General features: G+C 28.1%; 1 pseudogene; it reads left to right on the forward strand.

The window, feature by feature from the left end:
• Positions 1–818: 818 nt before the first annotated feature.
• LOC104646116 (aldehyde dehydrogenase family 3 member F1-like) lies at positions 819–10,210 on the forward strand (annotated as a pseudogene).
• Positions 10,211–13,021: the final 2,811 nt, after the last annotated feature.

Below are 13,021 nucleotides of genomic sequence, written 5' to 3' on the forward strand. Positions count from 1 at the left end.
AAGATTATTGGCTAAAAAAATCGGGCCCAATAAGGTTTTTCTATGCACAGTGAGTTATTTGACTTGGCACAGTAGCTATTCAGGTGTATTTAAATTCACTTGAAAGATGTTAAGAGAGGTATTTAAACACCTATACAGTTAAGTGTTAAAGTAAGATTTGTTATCAAATTTAGGGAGATTTTTATGTATTAGAGAAGATTATAAGGTGGTAAATAAAACACATGCTAAAAAGAATAGAATTTTAGGTAATTAAAATATTAAGATTTTCCTAAATATTAAATCATGCTTTGTAATTTGCACCATAATAATAATAATGATAATAATAATAATAATAATAATAATAATAATAATAATAATTCATTAATTGCTATGATAAAATACTTCATTTGTTTATTTTTATTTGTTACTCTTTGATTTGGGACACTTATTAAAAAAATAATTATTGATATAATTATTTTGTTAAAGTATTTTCATTGAATAATATTTAATATTATGGCTTGAAAATAATTTAAAAAATAAATATTTAATAGTAAAGGTAAAACACAAAAAAAATATCTTTTTATATATCAGAAGTAACAAATAAAAATGAGTGCAGGGAGTAATTTTTCTGCTAAGATAAGATGAAGTAAAAGTATTGTTAAATACCATTAAATATATGTATTGGGATATTAGGAACTTCATTTTTAGTCAGAAGCTCGTTTGGGGTTTAATTATTGAATATGAAGTCTTTTTTGGTAGGAGAGTGTTGTAAAATGAATTTATAGGCATAACATATTAATATGTCATTTAGTTGATATTTTTGTCAATTAACTTTTATGTGCATAAGTAGACACTCATAGATGTCAATGGAAACAAATTTAATTTAAAAAACACATGTATGTATTATGTGAAATTTCTATTAGTCTAGCCTCAAAACACTAATAGTTGCCAGATGAGATATAAAAAAAAAAAAAAACGTAATAAGTCATTGTTCCAGATGTTTATATAGTATTAGAGCAAAATCCATCTCACACAATATCAGACCTCTAAATTAAAAACTGCCCACACACCAGATCCCCAATTAACACCTTGCGTGAAACGCGGAATGTTAAAGAACGAAAAATTCATATATTGATGATTAATGAAATAAGTAATCTCATTATAAGACTTGATCATTCACCCTTTAAGCTATCGTTCAATATATTCGTGAAATTTCTTTTCGATTGACCTAGTATGCACTCGGGCCAATCTACTACACACTAAAAATGATCTATTGAATTTCATTCAAATTCCTACAAATATAGCAAGTAGTTGACCGTTCGATCCCAATAAGTCATACCCTATGTAATTAATATGTTCGTATATTTTTGCATTGAATATATAGGTTTATCATTGGAACCACTAATTGGAGCAATAGCAGCTGGAAATGTGGCATTGTTGAAACCTTTAGATCAGGCTCCAGCATCTTCATCAGTATTAGCCAAAATAATTCCCAATTATTTGGATAATAAAGCTATTAAAGTCATTGAAGGTGATTATACAGTTGGTGACAAATTGTTGCAACAAAAATGGGACAAGATTTTCTTTACAGGTTCGAACTTAAATTACAAGATTTATTTTCCATTTTATATGTCTTGCACAAGATCCACTATACTACGAGAAAAACACCTTTAGAGGTAATAAATAGACACATTAATAAAGAGTATTAAAGTCTTTATCGGATTAGTTAAGTGTCATCAGATCCAATATCGCTGAAGACTTTAGGGACATATATAAAGAGTGTTAATTGCCATTAAAAATATATATTTAATAACAATTAAGCTATTATCATTCATTAAGTACCGTTAAATATTATTTTTTATATAGCAATGTTGATTTTACCTAACTATTTGTCTGGATATGTTTTGAGACATTCCTTCAAGTTTTTCTTGAAAATAATCACACATCTTGTAGTTATTTACCTATAACAGATCGTTTAAATATTTATGAATTTAATTAAAACTTCTTTTAGATAATCTCATATGTTTCTATTGTTACCTTATAACCTGACATTTGTATATTGATATAAATAATATGATTCCGTATACATGAGTTTTCTAATAATTACATCAAGTTTATTCAGCTTAATAATGTTGTCGAATTTTTATTTAATGATGATTGCATATCACTGGTGATAAAAATTGTACATTTTGTAGAAGTAATTATTGTTTAGCAGTATCATGCTCTTGATTTTCAGATCGATTGTTAGACTGAATTTGGTTGTATCACAATTTTGATATACATAAATATTGATACAATTTTGTTAATGGAATATAATAATTGATATCAATTTCATTCTAAAATTTTATACATAGTGATATACATTTATATATATATATATATATATATATATATATATATATATAAATGATATTTAATAGACATAACACATAAATGTACCATTTAACTTGACCTGATTTCATATTTATGTCATTCAATTTTAGTTACTTACAAGTAGCCACTTAAACTTGTATAAATTTGAACATATAGATGCACGAGTCCTACGTGACACAATACACGTAGGACACTACGTAGGACAAAAAATTACATGTAGGAAATGTGTTATTTGTTCAACTGTATACAAGTTTAAGTATCTACTTGTGCATACCTAAAGTTGAAAGACATTAATGTAATTTGAAGTCAAATTAAATGACATATTTATGTATTATGCCATTTTAATACATTTTATATGCATACATATAGAAAATTTAATGTTATTCTAGGGGAAGATTTATTTGGTTTGCTAAATTCAAAAAAATTTTATAACCTGAAACATAGAGCATAGGCTACTAGACGTAAATATCATAAATTATGGTTATTTTATGTCATTTAATAGGCCAACTTGTTAGTGTATTATTGTTTTATGGCTCCACATATATTAACAATTATGTGGAAAAAAAGTAACAAATAAATAAGCTAGCGTTTGGCCATATATATTTTTGACAAATATTATTTGGATGAAAATTTGGGTGAAATTTTAGCATGTGTTTGGCCATAGAATTTGAGAAACATATTTCATTCTCTTAAGAAATATGATTTATACCCATAAGTTTTTAAAACTATCAAACTAACCATAAATTTGTATTACATAGCACAATAGAAATCTCACGTAACAAGATTTATGACTTCCGCAACAAATCAACAAGAATCATTGCAGTAAATATTCGTATAATGAAAAGGTCTTGGTACAAATCATGATAATGAAAATACAACTAATATAAATTTGGGGAAAAAAGAGAGAAGAAAACAAAAGAAAATAAATATTGCTATCACTGAAGAACCTATGCTTTCTCATCTGAAAGAGTTCAACCTATTCTTTAATATAATCTTCCCACATTTTATGAACAATATCTTCTCGATGAGCGTGCATTTCCGAATCAGATGATAGAGAAGATGAAGCGATGTTGTTACCCTGAGCCAATAGTTTGTCACATTCATCAACAACCATATCATCATGTTCATATTCATTGAATATTCCATCACTACTTTGGTGTTCACGTAAAAAATTATTGGTTGGTGTCAATAAATATATTATTTTTGTAAAATAAAAAGTTAAGGGTAAAAATTGAATTTCTAAAACTTTCCAAATAATGAAATTTGGCCCAAATACTAGTTTTTTTCTAGTATTTGGGAATTTGAAAAATTTGCCAAATAATAAAAAAGTGTATGGACAAACAAAATTTACCAAGTTTTTTCCCACGTTTTACTTGCAAAATTTATGGCCAAACGGGCCCTAGAATACTATATTATTATGGGTGCTGCAGCCAAGCATTTGAATCCAGTGACCCTTGAATTGGGGGGAAATGCCCTGCTATCATTGATTCTGTAACGACCTGTTTAGTCGTTTTGAACAGCAGATTTTACTCTGGAAAAACAGGCTGAGGCGACGGACCCAACGACGGACCGTCATGGGCACGACGGACCGTCGCAGGGTCTCGTTTCAAAACACTTAGAGAAACTGAAAATTGGGTACTGAAAATCGACTCTCTGAACTTCGTAACGAAATGGCAGGACGGACCGTCACAAGTGCGACGGACCGTCACAGACCCTTGGTGGAAATTTAGGTCTCTGAACTTTGCGACGACCTGCAGGACGGACCGTCGCAGGCACGACGGCCCGTCACAGGTTGCGCAATCCCAGTCCGGGTCGGATTTCTTGATACGTTTTAAGGGACGTTTTTGACTATTCTTGCCTTAATTATAAAGTTAGTGGGTTAATGTTAATAAGTCTAATTACTTGGGGGTTAAAAGAGGTAACCTTAAGTTAATTAGTGGGGCATTATTGCCATCTTTTATTCTTAATTATATACTAATTAGGGTAAAAGAAAGAGGGTTGGAATAAGAAAAAGAAAAGAACAGAAAAAGAGAGAAGGGAATCGATAGAGAGAGAGACGATCGAGAAGGGAAAACACAAAGCTTTGGAGAAAAATTTGCTTGCTTGATCACTAATCTTCGGTGGAGGTAGGTTATGGTTTTCATGCTATTCGTAGTAAACTCTTAATAGTGAATGATATGTGTTAGTAGTATTGTAAACTCTTCTATATGCTTAATTGTATGCTTGCATGAATGATGTGATTATGTAATTATGAATAAATAAGCATGATGAAGCTATTGAATCCCAAATCTTGAAAAGAAACCCTAATCTACTTTGTTAATGATGATGCCTTGGTATAAAAGAAGGCTTGATGAATGAAAGTAGTGAGATTAGGGGATCGGGTGCCACGTTCCGGTACCAGGATAGAATATGGATCGGGTGTCACGTTCCGACACCAGGATAGTATATGGATCGGGTGCCACGTTCCGGTACCAGGATAGAATATGGATCGGGTGTCACGTTCCGACACCAGGATAGAATATGGATCGGGTGCCACGTTCCGATACCAGGATAGTATATGAGGATCGGAGTGTCACGTTCCGACACCAGGATAGAATATGGATCGGGTGCCACGTTCCGGTACCAGGATAGAATGAGGATCGGAGTGTCACGTTCTGACACCAGGATACTGTATTGAGGAGCGGAGTGTCACGTACCGACACGAGGGGAATAAAGATAATGAATCTTGAAATATGTTAATATATTCAATCTAATGAATTGAATTCCCAAATGAGTATGATGAGGAGTGTGAGTCCTCATTGATGTGCTTGGTGTTGTAACCAAGCGTTATGGTAACTGTAAATGCTGCATGCTAAGGATATTAGTTGATTTTATGATATTGCTTAATACATACTGTTTTCTATTTTGAGTTGGCCGATGATATCTACTCAGTACCCGTGTTTTGTACTGACCCCTACTTTTATTGTTTTCTTCTTGTTTATTTGTGGAGTGCAGCAAACGTGCCGTCATCTTCGACTCAACAGTAATTCAAGACATTCTTACTACATCGGAAATTCAGGGTGAGCTAATGCTTCTAGCTTGGACTAGATCTTCTTCTTCAAGTCTTTATGCCTTGAACTTCCGGCATGGACTAGCTTCTTATGTATTTTTAGCTTCTTAGAATACTCTTAGTTTAGAAATTTTATTATAGATGTTCTTGTGATGATGACTTCCAGATTTTGGGAATAATAATAGTTATTGATTTTATTAATGAGTTTAAGTCTTCCGCATTACTTTATGTTGATATTACATTGAAATGTTAAGTTTTAGATTGGTTGGTTCGCTCACATAGGAGGGTAAGTGTGGTGCCAGTCGCGGCCCGGATTTGGGTCGTGACATATTCACTCTCAAGTTCTTGGGATAAAAAGGTAAATTCAACATTCTTTTCTCTCTATTTTTAATTTTATTTAAATTTCCTTATATTCTAAAAATAAAAATAAAAATAGTACACATATATAAATCGTCGCATCATGTACGTGTCAATATGTGATCTAGATCAATATTAGTTAAATATAGAAGCGCCTCCACCAGATCAAATGGAAAGGAAAGGCGAATAAATTAAAATATGTTAGCGCCTCAATAGTAGGAAGGAAAACTAAACGCCATTCATAAAATACTTTTAAGTTTTAGATATATTTGTATAAGTGAGAAAGAAATTGGAAAAATAAAAGTACCATATTTTTAACAATTTAAAGCATTGTAAGAAAATTCAAAATATTTGAAATCTTATTGCCAATCATCAACAAAATACCTTTTTTACAATTTTACTTCAAGAAAAAAAATAAATCCCCCAATATAAAAATAGTACTAAACCAACATGTTATCTCCTTTATTTCTATCTATATTTGAACTCTTTAATGCAAACGATTTTGCTTCAAATATTTTAACATCAAAGTTTTTTCTTTTTATAAATAATTTTATTATCCTATACTAATTTTATCAAATATCTGGGGGGGGGGGGGGTTTCCACTTCTCATAGAGTGCAATGAAAAGAATTCTTTCTTGAAAATTTGGGAGTTGTGCTGGCCAAGCATGTATTGGGATTGATTACTGGTATGTATTGGATTTGATGTGATTACGTTGTTCATTAAAAAGAAATTTCATGAGTTTTAATTTTGATAAATATATATATTGGCTTGTCATCAAATACTAATAATTAATTCTCGTTTCAATTTTGCACTAGGTAAAGTTGATTAAACTTGGGATTCCAATAATGCTTGGAGAAAATCCAAATGAATCACATTCAATTTCAAGGATAGTTAACAAAAATCAGTTTTTGAGATTAAAGAATCTCTTAGATGAGCCAATGGTTAAAAAATCAATTATTTACGGAGGATCATCCGATGAAGATAATTTGTGAGTAACTTTAGTTTTTTCGACATTTTAATTTATATATTTTTTACATTAAAGAATCAAAGATTTATCGAAATTAACATCCCTATCTCTAAAGTAGTGACCATAAGATCTGCGTGCACTTTATCTTCATCAAAATATCACTTTTATGAATTTATATTGAATATATTGTTGTAGTTTTACATTTAAGTGTAGATATGAGGAAAAAAACACATTCTTGTCATAAAATGATCTTTGGGAAATGTAGTCCATTGTTTGATCAATGAAAAGTATTTTCTAAAAATATATGCTTATAAATACTATTTAATCATATAGAGCTATCAATTAGATAATGTTTAAAGTCAAATTTGGGTCACTTAAAATTTTTTAAAAATTTATTTAGCTTTTGATTTTTAATAGTTGTCTCTCAAGACAAATAGCTTTATTACACTATATATGTTTATTAATTTTATGAGTCAAAATAATAAAAATAATATTTTTAGTCAAATGTCTTTAAGAATTTCTGCAAATAACGCATTACAATATTTTAGGAATTTAATTTTTGCAAACAAAACTTAAAGACCAACTTATTTTTGCAAATAACGCATCACAATATTTCATGAATTCAATTTTTAAAAACAAAACTTAAAGACCAACTTATTTTTGCAAATAACGCATTACAATATTTCATGAATTCAATTTTTAAAAACAAAACTTAAAGACCAACTTATTTAAAGGGAAAAATTAAAGACCCATATATTTGATGAAAAATTACGCAATTACATGGTCAATTTTATGTATTAATATTGATAATATAAGTATTAATGAGATGAAGTAATATAATGCATAATAATATACTATTAATTAGTGAGGAAAGCAATTTCTCCTCTTGTTATAAGAAAATATATTCCTTGAAAAAAGTTTCTTCAATAACTAAAACCAAACCCCACAATCAATTTTTTTTAAAAAAAATATTGTCATTCATACAAAACAATACATATTTAGTATAAATTATTATCTTGTGTTATTTTAAAAGTTGCCAACAATATTGCATTTAATTTTTTGAATGATTTATATGTGTAAATGCAGGGATATTGAGCCCACAGTATTGCTGGATCCTCCCGTGCAATCTACAATCATGGCTGATGAAATTTTTGGCCCATTGAGCCCTATTATAACAGTAAGATATACAGTATAATATTATTTTTCGAACGCATTAGAAGATTCAGAATTCAAGATTCAAAATAATAAACGAAAATATTGAAGAATATATTTCATTTCGTTTATAAATTTTCACAAATAATCCCTTTTCTAACTAAAATCATGAATTGTAATCGTGTTTTCTTTTTGTCTTTCCCTTGCCCATCACTTCGTTTACTCTTTTTTCTAACAACTTAAACTTCTTTGTTATTTCGATTATCTTTATAATATAATTTGATTTAAGCCTTATAGTAACCTTCAATATATTGCACCTCTATTACAAGTCCAATATATATTTTTAGAAGTTTATTTTGATTTGTCAAAAATTATATTGAACTTGAATTATAATGTATAATGATTTTATATAGACTTATTTTATAACATCAACTTATTAGTTGAACGATATTTTATTTTTGTGTGTGAGTGTGTGTGTGTGTATATATATATATATATATATATATATATATATATATATATTAAAATGTAGAGGATTATGTATTGGTCATAAAAAATTTAATAACTAAAATGTACACCACATTTTATTTTTGACAAAAAGGGCAATACTTGTTCTAATTAAGGTTAATTTTGTTTGTTTTTTTGTCATTAGTTGGATAAAATTGAGGACAGTATTGAATTTATCAATGCAAGGCCTAAGCCACTTACTATATATGCCTTTACCAAAAATGAAGAGTTCAAAAGAAAGATTACAAAAAGAACCTCTTCAGGAAGTTTGGTGTTTAATGATACAATCATTCAGGTAAGTTTTTTTTCCCTTTTATTCACTTTTATTTTTTCACATTTATGAAGTAATGTGAGTTTGCTACATAGAGAGACTTAAGGTTAGTTAATGTATTCGTTTATGTACTATTTAAGTATTTATTTAGTCTCAATTTTTTTTAATTATTAGGATCTTGAACAATTTGTACCATTACTTTGTTCTTAACTATCAAACACCATTACTAACCATATTTTGTTGTCACAATCTCACCACCGTCAATAATCACCACCATCGTCTTTACCCATCACCACCAACCATTTTGCAATTGTAATTAGTCAATCACCATAACTGTCAATCACTACTATTAGTCGCTATTATATTTACCACCTTTATTATTATAGTAATATTTACTGTCATTACCACTCTCACCATCAACCACTTCTATGACTATGGTCATTTCCAATTACTAACCACTTTTGTCTTTATAATTAGCACTATCAATTATCATCAATGTCCTTGTCAATCACCACACATTCTTCAATCAAGGCCAATGCTACTATCAATATCATCATCAATCACCACACATTCTTCAGCCATTGCAACTACTAAAATTGATCAACTTCACCATCATTGTCACCGTCACAACCAACTACCTCTATCGCGACGTCACTACAACCAAACACCTCCACCATCGCAACTATAATCACCATAATTGTTACCTGCCACTAGTACCAACCATCACCACAACAAATCATCTCTATCATCGCTGACAAACACAAATAGTTTTTACAATTAAATAATAATTTTGTATATTAATTTTATATTTTTTTGTAAGATTCAACTTCAATAATATATTTTATTATATGGAAAAGTAAATAAACTATGCATATTTTGATGTTGAAAAACAATATTGATCATGCAATATTACTAACGACAACACTTTAAAGATTCAAATATGTATTCAGAGTCAAATATTAGTTTTTTATTTTTTTTATCACATAGAAGTCCTCCAACTTTTAAGTATATTACACAAAAGTCATCTTTCCATTTTTGTCACATATATAAAAGGTCATCCAACTTTAACCAAATTAGCTAAAAAGTAAATTACTTCAATTTATAATTTGAATCAAATATATAACATGACACTCCAAAATAAGTAAATTACATTTAGAATATGTAATTCTAGAACCCCCTCTCACTAATATTGCTCTTTATAACACCAATTTTCATTATGATTTAATGATCAAACTAATCATCAAAATGACTTGCTACACATACAAATGCAGTATGCAACTGATACACTTCCATTTGGAGGAGTAGGACAAAGTGGCTTTGGAAGATACCATGGAAAATTTTCATTTGATACATTTAGCCATGAAAAAGCAATAGCAAAAAGAAGCTTTCTTACAGACATTTGGTTTAGATATTCTCCTTGGAGTGATCATACACTACAACTCTTTAGATCTGCTTTTATATATGATTATATTAGTGTAGTTCTTATTACACTAGGACTAAAAAGGGCTTGATGTTTATAAATTATACTTGCAATTATTTGTATTTGTAATTTAATTATTTGTTTGGTATGTAGTTTACTATTGAAGTGTGGATGTTCATTTCCATTCAAAGCATATTGAGGAATAAATGTTTTTATTGTGATTTTCCATTACTCTTACAACTCTTCTTTGTCATAATCCCTATATAGTTAATAGTTATGTTCATGATACATTTTAATATTTACTAACGTGTATAAAGCTGAATCCACTGATGGCAGATGAAAAGATCAAAAACTTTTCATTTTTCACAACAGTTTATATTTAATCTATAAAATAGAAATATTTGATTATTCATAAGCAACAAGAATAGACTCCTTTGCCTCTTGTTCTTCACATCAATCAATTTTTCAATATCATGTTTTTATAAAAGAAAGGCCATGCAACAAGTGTACCTATTCAAAATAAAAGACTTTTTGAAAGGATGTTGAAGTATAATTTTTCCTACAAAAAGATATTTATTGAAAAAATATTTATTTGGTTGAGAATTCAAGTGTACCTCTTCAAAATACAAGACTTTTTATGAAAGAATTTAAGCGTATCTTTTCAAAATACATGTCTTTTTAAACGAGTGTTTCACTATAATTTTTCCTACAAAGAGATACTCGTTATAAAAAAATTCATGTGGTTGAGAATTTTTTATGATCAAAGAGAGTTCAAAGAGCAAGAAGAATATTTAGAAAAGAAATCCATTTATTTAAGGAATTCATATCAAATTATGAGAAAATTATGAGGAGGACAAGCAAAAATGTGTTTTCTTATTTGGAAAGAGCCAAAATTTATGTTGACATTATTTCTTTCACCATGTTTGTTCTTCTAATTTCTTTCTTTTTTTTCTTCCTAAAAGTATTTTCTATTTTGTTTTTTCTGTTATGCATCTTTAGTTAAAAATTAATATAAGTAAACGAAATTATATATGTATGTTTTTTTTTCTTATAGGTTATATTATTTATTAAGATGTTGTATAAATGCATTAGGGACAAGATATCATGAAAATATTAGTTGTAAGAAAGAAATTTAATATTTATATTAAACATGTGTGCACATATATATATTTTGAGATCATTTTATTATACATGGCTATTAAAATAAAAAAACGTTAAATTACTTAAATAAGTAACAAATAAAGATAGAATTTAATATATAAAACGTTTTCAAAATAAAATTCCAAATTCAAATGTTAGAATTACATTTCATTTTTGTATTTATTTATTAATTGATTGGATTTCACCTTAAAAGAATATGTTCTTTTTGTGTGTATTAGATATGACAAGTAATTTCATTATTAATGAATTTATCAATGTTTAAATTATTTATAAAAATAAACAAAAAGCTACCGACGATATTTTTAATTAGCTATTAAAAAAATATAGATACTATAATTACTGGTGCAATATTTTAAATTATCAAAAAAAAGATTTATTAATAATTTTGTTTTTACATCAATCTTAATTTTAAAAATTGAAAATTTTACCTTACTATTTTATATATAAGGTAGTCATATTTTAATTTCTTTCATCATCAATACTATAAAATCTCTTTTCATTTCTCAATGTCATTATTAATACTTATGTCACGACTCAAATTTTGCAAGTCGTGATGGAACCTATGTTCCCAACCAATAGGTAAGTCAACCCAACATATTAACCCAACTAAACCAACAAATCTATATATAATATAAAGGTGAATAAAATCATGTTGATGTGGCATGCTTCATTGATCAGCATACTATTTTATTTTAATTTTTAGAATTTTAATATTTTTTCTCTCATTTAATTGATGTTCAATAACTTTTAAAAACAATTATCCACTTTCCTTATTATTAGCCTTTAGTACATTTAACTCTTCCTTTCAAAAGGAAATATGTAACATCTAAATACATAATAGTGTAATTAATGTGCATGATCACACATTTTTTCCAGCAACCCACGTATTGTCAGTTTTTTTTTTATAATTCTTAATCACATGTAATCAATTAGACAATTAATTTCCCTATTTATTTATACCTTCTTAGACATTTTCCTTGGAGTTTCATGTAAGTATTTTTTTTTTCATATCTTCTTATACCTTTTTGGAGGGTTTCATATAGTTTTTTCTCTCTCTCTTTCATCTTCTTCCTATTATTTTATCCATTCATACTCTTTATTTTTTATGTATATATGTTAGCATCCTTTTAAACAGGATAATTATTATGAAGCTTTTTATATGAAGAGCAAAAGAGGTAAGCGAAGAGTTTATTTTATCTATTCTTGATTAATTTTTAATGTATGTATATATGTTAAGGATATTATCATGAAGCTTTTTGCTATAAGCCAATAGTTTTTTTATTATAATAATAATAATAATTATTATTATTATTTTATTATTATCATGTTAATGTAGGGCATGCCTCGTGATCACAAAAGGTATTTGTCTATTTACTTAAGATCTATGCATTTTTCTCTATTTTTACACAATTGTATTATTAATAATTATTAATTAATAATCAATTATACCTTGCTATAAATAAAAAATTTCAAAGGCTGTCATTTTGGCATTTTAAAATTATACACATTTCATTCCTCGTAATCAATATTTACTCTTCCATAATTAAGTCCATAATTAGTGTGCTTAATTATGGAAAAAATGGTTGTGGATACAAAATTTCAATAATAATAAAAAAAAAGAAATGCATCCACTTAATTGCAACTCTTTGATGAAAAAGATAATGCAACGTTTCAGAATTTTACTATCAAATGAACTACTTCAAAATTCTAACACAATTTCTCTATTTTTCTTTCTACGCTATTTTATTTTTACCCCTATTTGTTCATTTTATATCTCTTCCTTT

Source organism: Solanum lycopersicum, chromosome 1, assembly GCF_036512215.1.
Source record: "Solanum lycopersicum chromosome 1, SLM_r2.1".
Taxonomy (NCBI): domain Eukaryota; kingdom Viridiplantae; phylum Streptophyta; class Magnoliopsida; order Solanales; family Solanaceae; genus Solanum; species Solanum lycopersicum.